This window comes from Copidosoma floridanum, unplaced genomic scaffold (assembly GCF_036245765.1).
Source record: "Copidosoma floridanum isolate Cflo_tuat_1 unplaced genomic scaffold, Cflo_Japanese_pri ptg000030l, whole genome shotgun sequence".
NCBI classification, from domain to species: domain Eukaryota; kingdom Metazoa; phylum Arthropoda; class Insecta; order Hymenoptera; family Encyrtidae; genus Copidosoma; species Copidosoma floridanum.
In genome coordinates this window covers 15,335,653-15,347,817 of record NW_028321907.1, presented here as the reverse complement: position 1 = coordinate 15,347,817, position 12,165 = coordinate 15,335,653, and the positions used below count along the sequence as shown (strand labels likewise).

Genomic DNA, 12,165 nt, shown 5'->3' with positions numbered 1-12,165 from the left:
ATCGGGGGAAAGGTACAGAAGAGGAGAGAAGAGAGAGGATTTAGTGCAGGACAGGAAAACTCGTCCACTTCTACTGGCCTTTCGTGAATAATTTCGAACCGCCCGAGCGCAGGGCGTATTTTTTCTCAACGTCTCGTTGGTTTTTTTGTGTTCGCCGTGCAAACGGTTAACGCAGCATACAATTGCTCCGTACGAAATTTAATTTGTAAAAACGTAGGAGAAAAAAGTTCTATTGTTATACGTGCAAACATTTTCCTTTTTTTTTTCTAAGTCAACAAATATTCATAAAGTTTAAACCATAAAAGTGATTGAAAAAAGAAAAAGAAAATGCAACAACGCACGCTGATACAATACCTTACATTACCACAATTATAATAGCGAAATCGTTGTTCATTTTCTTCCATGTACAGAGGGCCAAAGCAGTATATACATGTTAAAAGCAAAAGCAGTGAACTGTACACACACTTCTTATTTTACCATGCGTAATATGTATTTCCGAATAAACAAGAGCGTGCCAGCTCGAGTGAAAAAAAAGGAAGGGGGGAAAAGGCTAACGAGCTCTCGTCGAATTTCCGATGGCTTGAAAAATTCGCCTGGCGAGTCTATTCGGTTTGATTGGCCTAATTAGCTGTAATTGCAGCGGCGGCTTTCGATGCCTTGCGTAGGGGAAAAAAAAAATAGCAACAGCAACACACCGCGAAGGTACACATCAGCAGGTGCGCGAAAGAGCTGCCGATTGCGGGCTCTTACGTAACGAGTTTTAAATGCGCACTACAGGTATACGGTGCGGCGCATTTGATGTGTATACCAACTCGTTATGTACGAGCTTCTGAAAATATCGGAGTAAAGGAGGAAGAGGTATACGTACGCGCAAGTCTGTCGTTTAGTTTGTCCAAAAAAAAATCAATGGCGTCAACATCGCGAAACTGTTGTTCTGGTGCTCCTTTGTTTAGAGATCTATTGTACGTTATGTGCATACATGTTTTTTCTTCTACTATACCTACATGCGTACATGTTATACTAACGTGCATGTACCCTATACAGTGAAATGGCGAATTTTCGTACAAGAACGCAAGGATATAACGAGATATAGAGTACCGTCCTCCTCCTCTTTTCTTTTCTACTCTGGCTCGAGTACAGCAAAATAAAAAAGAGATTTAGTCACGAAAAGTAAAAAAAAAGCCATATTACTGCAATGATCGGGTAACTCTTTCGAGCCAGAGATCCTTTAATACATCATGCACTCGCGCTTGCAGAAAGGAAAGAAAAATTACTCTGACCTAAAAATTTAGTATTCTCGCGAAGGAGGTGGAGACGAGTGGAGATGTATGCTCTGGCCTTCTTCTTTCGGAAACAATTAGAAGTGAAATTGAATCGCCCACGTAAGAAAATCCATTCGGCGGATTCAATTCATCACGATCCAGATGAAGTGAAACAAAGTGGGTATGTATACGTAATCCATTCGTTCTCTCGTACTTTCGTATAGGAAAGAATTTTCCATGCAAAAGCCCTTTGATCAAAATAACTGGACTTGCAGTCTTCTCGCGTTTGCCAAACGTATATATACCTGACTCTTCTTTCTTTCACTACACACTACGCTCTTCTAAACTGCAATTTACGCAATTCTTACGAAGCTAGAGCTCCCTTTCTCCTCCCCAGAAATGGAAAATTTACATTTTACAGCTCCACTCGCTTATGTTACATCATTAGTATTCATTCGTCTCTGAATTCGTGTGGAAAGTGTTGCACGTGACATTAATCGATCGAAGCACGAGAGACAATCATGAAATGGAGATATAATTTATCGTGCAGAAAGGTAAATTTTTTTTTCTTTTTACTCTGTGCGGAGGTAAAAAAACACGCAAGTAAAAAGAGGTGTGAATCTTTCGCAAGGCGAGCGAGCCAAAGACTTCGTTTAGCACCGAAACGCACACCTCGTTATTACCAGATGTGTTAAATGCAGCGCACGCTGCGTATACGTATAAACGTATGTATACCCGCAAAAAGAGAAGATTTTACGACGAGCAGAATTTACGAGGAAATTTAAAGACCTCCGAACTAGATAAACACCCAAAACACTCTCATTCCATTGCCACAAAAGAAAGTGCTTAATGTTATGAACATCCCCTCTCCCAACTGGTTATGGTACCTATCACCCGCGCGGTGAGAGTTGAAATTTAATAACGATTTTGAAATTGAGCTATGAAAAATTCGATCAAATTTTAAAGCACGCTTCTGATTTCGTATGCATTAAAAAAATGTCGGGAACAGTATAGCACCGCAATACGTACCATACCACGAGTAAATTAAATTCGAATCGACCGAGCGTGAGTGTCGTGCACGCGTGCCTATACGTGTTATTGATTTATGCATCTCTCGAAGCCTTGCACTCAATCAGCCGCACTTGATATTGCTAATCTTCGACCGCGCTTTAGAGCCCAATACACTTTGAAAAATTTCATCGAATTCCCTCGCGTGAAAACTCATGGAATGATTAGAACGAAGAAAAAAAGGTCAACGCGTTAAAATTTGAAAAATCCTATTACCGACGCGTAAATTACTCCATCGGAGCGTACACGGGAATGCAACAGCGCGGAGGTGAAGTTTTCTCCACAACAGGCGACCTTAATTTCCATTAAATCACACGTGGAGAGCATGAAAAATAATGCATACGTTTACCATACCGCGAGGCAATTGGGTGAGCATGCACGGGAGGGAATCGAAATGCCGGAAACGAGAGAAAACTCAAGTTCATGCCATGCATTGCAGTTGATGGAGGGAAACGCGTGGTTTTTTTTTCTCTGCAACCGCGTGGCAATCGGATGTTGGCTTTTTTCCTTGCTTTCGTCCAAGTCAGGCGCCTATACCGTGCGCGAATTTATCAAACAAGGAAGTGACTGTATGCTGCTGCAGCCACTGCATCATGGGAAGTCGATTTCCCGCTATTTTTCTCATCGTGTACGCGTACACATTTTACGCCTCGGTTTATTTTTTAGTTTTTCCGAAAAAAAAATGAAATGTGGGACAGATACGAAAGTGCGTGTGAGTTAGTGTTGATGATGGTTACGTAAAAGGCGTATATAGCTTACGTATAGAAAGTTTGGGGCTGCTACTACTAAATCGAGTAAGTATACCCATAGCGCGAAACTTTTTAATTGTGATTGGTCGCGTGCTCGAGTTCGGAAACTATAAGTACCTACACAACCGGAGGTTTCCAGTGGCGGCATTTTCCTTTAGAAAGTTAAAATCGCGTGGGCGTTTCGAAGCGAAAAATTCATTTTTTTTTTTTTTTTTCTATTTTATTCCTAATTTTCGTCTTCCCCTCTCTCGACTCTTCGAAGCGTGTAAAGCGGCCTTTCGATCGTATCATTTCGCTGTGAAACCGCGTATTTCAAAAATTTCACTTTCAATACATGCATACCCATATAAACTGCTTCGTGCGCGTACGAGAGCGTGTGATTAAAATGTCACGCGTCAGGAAAAATGGGAAGAAAGAAAAGTGACGCGGCAGACCCGACCAAGGGAGGAAGGAGAAAATATAACATTCCTGGAGCTCATCCAAGACCTCGTGAAAACATGACTTACGCAAATAGAGCGCGTTTTGATACACACACGAGTGCTTAGGTAAATGATAAAAGCCCGTCGTCGTCGCGGGATGATATTTGCACCAATAACTAGTTTCTCCTCCCGACCTACATTTCACCCCAACCGCGCGTGTGTACACACGTGGATCAGCATTTTCCAACACGCGTAATGCGCGATTTGATACATGGATTACAGCCGTACGTGTACGCCAAGTAGTGTTTTCTTTCCTGCCTATTAATTTTTCAGATTAACATGTTGCGGCTACATCCCCCATCGCTTCGAACCATGCCAGTTAATCTCTCGCACACGGACGTGCGTACGCGTTCCTTCTAATTATTCTAATTAATTGAAATGCAATGCAAAAACAGACATATATACCGTCGTATCCCTTTGCACTGGTCTGCGTGGATGTATTGCATGTATTGTGCATCGTTACACTCAAGGAGAAGGGTATACATGAGCCGCACGAAAGATTAGTTGTGGATAAACAATTGTTGTTGTAACTTTTAGTTATTACTTCATGTCAATTTATGTGCTCGACTTTGGATACCATTATCACGCACGAGAAAAACTTTTATTCGAATGGTCGGTCGATCAGGGGGAGGGGGGAGCGGCATAATTTTAACTCCGGATGGTCGGAAGGATCGCCGATGCGCGTTGTGAATACCTCGAAAAGAAAAATCGATGGCTCAAGGTCGGGGCGCGAGGGCGCGGGAGCGAACTTTCGGCCCACTGACGGAAAAAACCAAGGAGTAGCAGCAACGCTGTAATTACGCACACGCAGGAAAACCCAAAGGAGGGCCTACAAATACGAGCCTAGAATATGCTTGATAGGTCACGCGTGTAAATCGATCGGTTGTCCTTCCGTTCGGCGCAAATGAACGTGTATACACACCACACGATTTCGCTATTTAAATATTTGGGCACACGTTTGATCACAAAAACAAAAAAGAAAAAAGAAAAAAAGTATCTACTTGAGTGACAATACGTATAAGAATCAAATCAGTATGGGTACATGGGTACAATTCATCCCACAAATCAACCAACAAAGCTCAATCACGCAAGTCCAGAGCAGCTTATAGGCCTAAATGAAATTTTTGATCGAAACATCATTTCCTTCCCAATGGGAACATCAAACCACCGTCGTCACCACACATGCACACGACCGAGGCTGGAGCGTGAATTGAAGCTTTACGCTCAATTAAACCGAGGTGATAGCATTGACAATTTATCGCCTTCGTTATATCAAGCGTAATTCAATATTCCTCCCTCCCTCTCTTCCGTGTCGGCTGCGTGCGTATACCTTGTGAACTCGGTTTTAGCCCCGAGGCCATGTTTCCCCCGCAAGAGTTCTAAGGGGAGACTCGCCAAGTTTTCAGCCGCTTAAAAGCTTCGAGGGCCAATGAAACTTGAAACACTGTAGGCACGTAGATGCATGCGTGCATATACAATGTTGTTTTTTTATGCTGTTGTTATAATGTAATGCATAGTTGACGTCCTTGGTGTCCTGTGCGGTTATTAAACTTAGCGAGCGGGACATCAATTGTGTTATTATTTTTCATGCGTACGCAAAGTAGAGCAAGTATATTGCATTTAAATGTGGAGGAAAATCGATGCCTACAGGTGTACACCTTTTTTTTTTTTTTCTCTCTTGGCTGTGCTTTATCGGGAGAAAAGAGTTGAAATGGGGTAGGTCGAAGGGGGCTGGGGAAGCGCTATCGGTTCGAATTAATCGGCGAGAATTGCGTCATTAGACTTTTGCCACATCATTTACCGGGACCTATATATTTTTTGTTTTTGTTTTTAGAATCTTTTTAATGTGTAGAGGGAATAAAAAAAGGGACGTGTACTACGTTCTGGCTGGAAGGCACTATTTGACTTTTGTTGAATTAAAAAAAAAAAAAAACCCATCTACTCCCACACAATTTTAATTAGACGATTACACGTGCACTGTGTACGCGAGGCTATACTTAAGAATCGATGTTTTTCCTTCCCTGCGCATGTGTACTATTATAGTATGGTTGGTATTTATCGGGCAGATGTAGCCGAGAGTCATAATAAGAGGCCAAGATAAGACCGGAATGGAAAACGAGGCCCCAGAGGTAAGTATATCGGAGATGTACTCTTCTATTTTCGCAGCTCGGCTTCGGACAAACTGCTGCCGAAGCACATTACGGGGTACAAACACCGTATACGTGATCTCAACCGCAAAGAATGCAAAAGGGAACCTTGCTCAGGTATTTATTATCTGGATGTTTGCGTACATAACACGCGTGGTCTCGCTCGATCCTTTTGTCTCTTCCTATATTATATACTTGTATATACACTGCTACGGTGTGCGGGTAAGTAAGTATTTGAAGTCGAGCATCGATGTGCTCACGCTTTGGAAGACGCAATTACGAGCACACCGTGTTTATTGTGTACACCACAAGAGATACTGCTCTTTTCCGATAGCATTTTTAACAAAGAGATTCAAGCGTACCGTAAAAAAAATAACAAGTAGAGGGATGAGAGCTCACAGGGTTGTGGCTATGTTTAACGATCGCGAAAAACTAGTTCTTCTTGGAGAACAATGAATTTTTATGTCAAGCTCGGAGCTTATTCATCGAGCATTTAAAATGGAAAAACAATGCTTCGAGCGACGAAAGAGCGAGTCCTTCTCTTTTCGTCGGAGAAAAGGCATACCGATGGGGGTGCAAGCGCTCGCGCGCGTGCAACCCAATAGCCAAGCAAAGGATCAACGAAACCCCGCGTGGGCGTACATTAATGTGTGTGAGTGTGTAATCGTGTATATTTATATTCATGCGGGTGATGGGCTTCGTCATTCACTCACGATAACTCCAACTGCTCCGTTTGGTTGTTTTCTTACTTATTTGTACATCTGTACGTATACTCTTCACTGCACTAACGAAACGACAAAGCGCAATCGACTTTCTTCCGATGTCGAATAGCAGTGCCAAGCAAAACAATTAAAACCCACAAAGCTGGCACCACCCCCAATTTCACGGTGGATGACAGGGCGCAAGAAAAATTCAAATATCGCGTGCAGTTGGTATGAAGCACTCGTATGGATGTGTCAAAGGTACCGTATGAAGCACTGCATATGTGCACACACCGTGTACGCGTAGTACGACGCCGGTGACGGAGGGCGAACTAAACGAAACTCCGGCTGGTTTGCCGAGTATAACGCAGTCCGCGCGCCGTTGCTCGCTGCTCTCTATATACATCAGGAGAGAAGGAAAAGAAGAGGAGGGACGAGAGAGAGAGAGAGAGAGGGCGCACGCGCTCTGATGCCAGAGCGTTTCACATGTACACAACATCTGCTTCCCTCGATGTATATATACATTATGTATACTATCTGTGCACACAATGCTGTTGTGCCTCCCTTTTTTCCTCCTCTTCGCCCACGCACAACCCCTATATAGGAGAGCTTAGATATTTGACGATGACCCGAAATCATTAACCACGTGTACATCGGTATGTGCTTCAATTGTTTACAAACTAATAATTAATCCTCTGTGCAACATTGAGTAGGCACATTAACAAGGCAAGAGTAGAAAAGTTAGTGCGAGTGTAAATACGCGGTGGTGTGCGATGGATCTACTCGTTTTTGCGGTGTGCGCGCGCGGGGGGATGGTGGTGGAATTTCTAGTGCGGTGGTGCCGCTCGATGCCGAGGGGGATGAAAGATCGACACTCGTGTGGCACGTGCCCTGTTGTGTGAATGTTTGAAAAAGTGTACGAGGAGTACGAGGTGTTGTTTACCACGGGGTTTCATCCCCTGTACCCTATTTTTGTGGTTTCGCCCGGGGGTGGTGCGAAGCGACAATCCATAAAAGAAACTATGTGATGAAGTGTATAGAATGGATTCGCGGATGAATAAAAAAATGGTAAAGAGAAAATCAGTTTTCTGATTCCGGTAGATAAAAGAGAGGGGAGAAACAAATCATGTAAACGTTAAATTATATTTTTCGGCCAGTATCTAAATTTACTTGTAGAATTGACTGAAATAGGCTCTTATTAAGGTATGATGGTCCGCTTCTGGATGTCTATAGTTTCTTTCTCATGTGTTTCTAACTGAACAGAAAAATGATGTCACGGAGCCCATGGTGCAAGTGAATTTTTTCATCAATCACGACGAGTCTAAAAAGACCGATGCAAAAACGATATGCCATACCGTTATTTGTTATACTTATTTTTGTAATTAATTTTTTGTAAATGATACAAATATTTATTTCAAATGACTCATCCAGCCAACATATGGAACAACTTTGTAAAGGCTTAGACTTTACATTTCTTGAGGTGGGTATGGCTCGTTTTTAATGAACATCTATATAGATTTGGACGAGCTTGGGACTCACATCTTGACTCGTAAAATTATAAATACACGCTTTCCTCCACCCAATGCGATCAAAACTTTTTGATCTCCCTGACGCCTATAGCGAGCGGGTAACTTTCGACTCTGATCACTCGTATTTTCGATATCGCTTTTGATATCGACAGGTTTGGGAAATGCTTTTCCCCGCCACGATTTATGTATGTATATGGGCAAACACGTGCACGTATACAGGTATAATATATAACACATCGGAGTGGTAAAGTTCATCTTTCAAACTGATCGAGCTATACAAACAACGTTCAAACTCCCGATGTGCGACGCGTCGCTCTCGATCGTATGGAAACTATCGGCTAAACTGTTGTTTGGTACACTCATTTGATGTACTCTAACTCCGCATATACGGGGATAGAATCGAGGTATCTATACACGCGTGTATATTAACGAAATATGGATGTATCAAAACTAAAAGGGTCACAATTGCACTTGAACTCGTGCATCAAAAACATAAAAAAAAAAAAAAACATTCATGTACCTAAAGTTACGAAAAACCTTAAGATACTGAATGTCTTGGAAAAATTATCGAGCAGCGCATCGAAGCTGACATCTCGATTTGCCTGTTTCAGAGCGAAAAAGTGGGCCCTACACGCAAGTACAGTTACAGGTTAACAGTAGCAGTTTTACGTATAAAAACCATCTGGATTTTCGACACATAGGTAGGTGAGATCGAGAGCCCGCAGCTTTGCAGCGCACACGCGTTGAAAAGTATCCTAGCGATCGTTACGCACACGCTTGGTGGTCGCGACGTTGCTTCCGTTTCCGCTTCCTTGGAGCGTTGGCCGTGACGACCGAGGAAGGTCCCTTTACCTCCCCGCCCCCCGGTCTCTTCCTCGTCATCATCAGCTTCATTCACTGGAACGTTTATTTCCATTAATTACCGCCCCCTCTCCCAACCCCTCGTTTATTCATAACTGCACGGTATACAGGTGCCTATACAGAAAAAGTCTAGATGAGATGCGGATGACGCTGGTGAATTTCTTATTATTGGGGAGACTCGTATGGAGATTCGATCGGTGATGATTGGGGCCTGTTTCATCAAACAGGTTACGCTGGGAGGATAAGTGTGGTTTATGGTAATATTGTCATCCAGCCCCGATGATTTTAAGTGCGAAAATTAAATTGCGCTCCTCAAACGCTGATTCGCCTGAAGATATATTGTGAATTTTTTTTTTTTTTTTTTTTTTTTTGCTGCCCTCTCGCTATCTTGCGATGAATTATAGGTATAGGAATATTTTTCGATCGACAAGATGTCGTGGAAAATAAAACGACGCAACCCATCTTATTTCGTATTCTTCGAAAAATATACCTACACTCCATCCTATGGTTGATTCATTTATTTTCACACTTTGTGCGAGACGCCTCTTATATCGGCTATACGCGTTTTCTTGCGTATAATTATTATGTAAAGTGTTTTAATTAAAGATTCCTAATTATAAGCTGCTATCGCAAGCTTCTGCAGAAAAAGGGGGGAGGGGTGGTGGCTCGCGTATACTCTTATAAACTTCCGTGAACTCTTGTAAAAAACAAACAAACAAAGATAATTAATTCGTTGCGTAAAGCGCGCGCGTATGTACACCCGACGCCGTTAAGGTAGAAATTGTTTCTTGCGCAATTAGGAACGTGAAAATTCATTGAAGGTAAATAACAATAACGATAATAATGATGAAAAAAAAAAAAAAAAAAAAAAAAAAAAAAAAAAAAAAAAAAAAAAAAAAAAAAAAAAAAAAAAAAACAATTACTCCTATTATTAGCAGTTAACGAGAGTGTATTGCACGCATACCGTTACGGGGCATTATACTTGTAAATATCCATGGCCTACATGAGCTACCCAGTACCGAGCGGTGAAACTATACCTTTCGTCATATGCACCTAGTATGTGTACAGGTAAGTAGAACCGATGGAACCCAAGAAAAAAATCGGTGACCCGCTCGTGCATCTTTTTTTCGATGAAAAAATAATCCAACCATAAAGACAATCCTTTTATGCCAGCAAGTGATAAAAAAAAAGTCTCGAAGTCGAACTTGGATGTCCTCCTAGTTCTCTCAAATGACACGAGAGCCATTCTCCCCGAATCCCTTGCGCGTATATATCCGCAACGCGACAATAAAAAATACCATCTGCTCGACGGTGGAATAAAAATAACCCCCCGAAAAAAGGCCGAGAGGGTGGAAAAAAAGCATCCTTGAATCCGGGTGAAATACTGCGGCGGCTCAGCCTCCCAGATTAAAAATGTGTAATTCATAGCAATGGTTTTTTAACTGTGACAAAATTGTTATGAAAAGTAAACATATATAGCTGGTTCGGCTCAGCTAAAAAGACATTTTACAGTAAAATAGTCTACAATGCACAGGACGAATTCGCGAGCCAAGTGAGGTTCGTTAGATACACTGCATAACGATTAGGAATTAGAGCAGCCAGCGGTGATATAGGCCGAAGGCAGAGAGGAAGGAAGGAAGGAAGGAAGCGAGCTGTTGTGCAGTGGCTGCAACAGCTAAACCATGAGCATACACACGTACCCATGCGTGCAGCTACCCTCCACCTATACCTGAAGCATAATATATACATACATGTGTGTTGCACGTTGTTATAAACCCACAGGGAACAGAGAATATATATAGAGGAGGAGCTCGGTGTGGTACTTATATATACATACACACCATGGGAGGTTGAGAGACTGATTCTGCCCGACTGCGGGAGAGGATTGTATCCTGTACGTGCGTTTATATATGTATACGTGTACAGGTATACCCAACATCGACCCAACGCGAGCACCACACCGACCCGCATATTATATGTACACGGATATAAATAGGTATAAGTATTATTAGGACACTATCTCTGGATCTCTCGTTCGGTGCCGTTGGTTGTTTAGGGACACGTTCGCGAAGAATTACTTTTCCGTCGTTTTCCCGACCTTGCGTTTACAACCTTGTTTTCGAAACATACAGAACAAGACGACCAAATGAGTTTTGATCATCAGTGTTGTACATTTTTCCATATTGAGCTTCGATGTGTATGTTTTCTCTGAAACCTCTCAAAAGTTGCATACAGTGTGATTTTAAGTATTCCAAGAGCGAGACTCATCGATGAGTTTGTATAATCTTGAACAGTGTTTTTTCATACACACACTTATGGGTACGTACGAAAATGTTTCTGGAAAACGGTGTTTGGAGATAAAGCTCCCCAAGCCAAACTTAAAAGCTCTTGTCCAGTGTCAATTGAAAATCCAAGAAAAAGCTTTGAAAAATGCTTTTCGAGCGTGTTGGTCTTGGTAAGCTTAACTCCGGCAGTATAGTTTTTCGGAAATATTTTTGAAACACGCTGTTCACAGTCACGATCATCGAGCGATCTCGAGCAAAGTCACGCGTCACGAACTCTCCAACAAAATGAATGGCCGAGCCAACTGAAAAGAGACAAAAAAACTCGCTCAAAAAGCTTTACAGAGGTGAAAGACGGAGAAAGGTGCTCTAGACATCAGCTAGATATTTCGGAGGGAAAAAAATGTTTGGCACGGCGTCGCCGTGAGCTCAATGGTGGAGAAGATCTAGCGTAGGTATGCACATAAATTTTCACCTGCATCACGATTTGAAGCAGCAACAGCTCGAAAAATAGACCGAGCGAAATGTCGACCTGTTAACGTTTGGCGGCGGATCGGTTTTATTAGGTGATGGAACTATAGGTATAACAGGGTTATTGGTCACTGTCGTGCAAAAAAATCGCTTCCGTTGAATTCCTCGAGTTTTTCGAGCTTTTTTTCCAGTACTCAGAGTTGCATGTGTAAAACATAACGTAGTCGCTTACCGGGTCACGCAAATAACAAGCTATTGACCAAAAAAGATACTAAATATTATTTGTTCAAACGCCCATCTAACATCATCGTTGTGTTGCTCGTTGGAAGAAAATGAAAAGTAAGGACCGCACGTCTCTGGGAATTAACAGCGTGCTCGCAAGATTGTTAACTCCAACTGTAAGCAAAGAAAAACAAACAATCAAACGGCAACGCCGATGTGTGCTTGCATATCACTTGTTCACGGGGATTGTAATAGGAGACGAGCTGCGCAAATCACGTTTGGAACCTCGTAGCTTATCGTCCTTCCGATCGAAGCTCGGGCTCTGACGTCATCTGTATCGAATTTACCCGACCCATGTGGGTCGCCATTCACCGCTTGTCAATCTTCACAGCCA

At 42.3% G+C, this 12,165-nt stretch overlaps 1 protein-coding gene across 3 annotated transcripts in view; it reads right to left on the bottom strand.

The window, feature by feature from the left end:
- LOC106639663 (rap guanine nucleotide exchange factor 6) overlaps nucleotides 1-12,165 on the bottom strand; it is a 121,999-nt gene that overhangs the window by 71,617 nt on the left and 38,217 nt on the right. For 2 of the 3 annotated variants that reach the window (XM_014353376.2, XM_089597027.1), the window contains exon 1: nucleotides 6,419-6,718. The exons of the other annotated variant lie outside the window; for it this stretch is intronic. The gene's annotated coding sequence lies outside the window, so the exon portion shown is untranslated. Of the gene's footprint in view, nucleotides 1-6,418; nucleotides 6,719-12,165 lie in introns of those variants that run through there. 3 annotated transcript variants of the gene reach the window in all.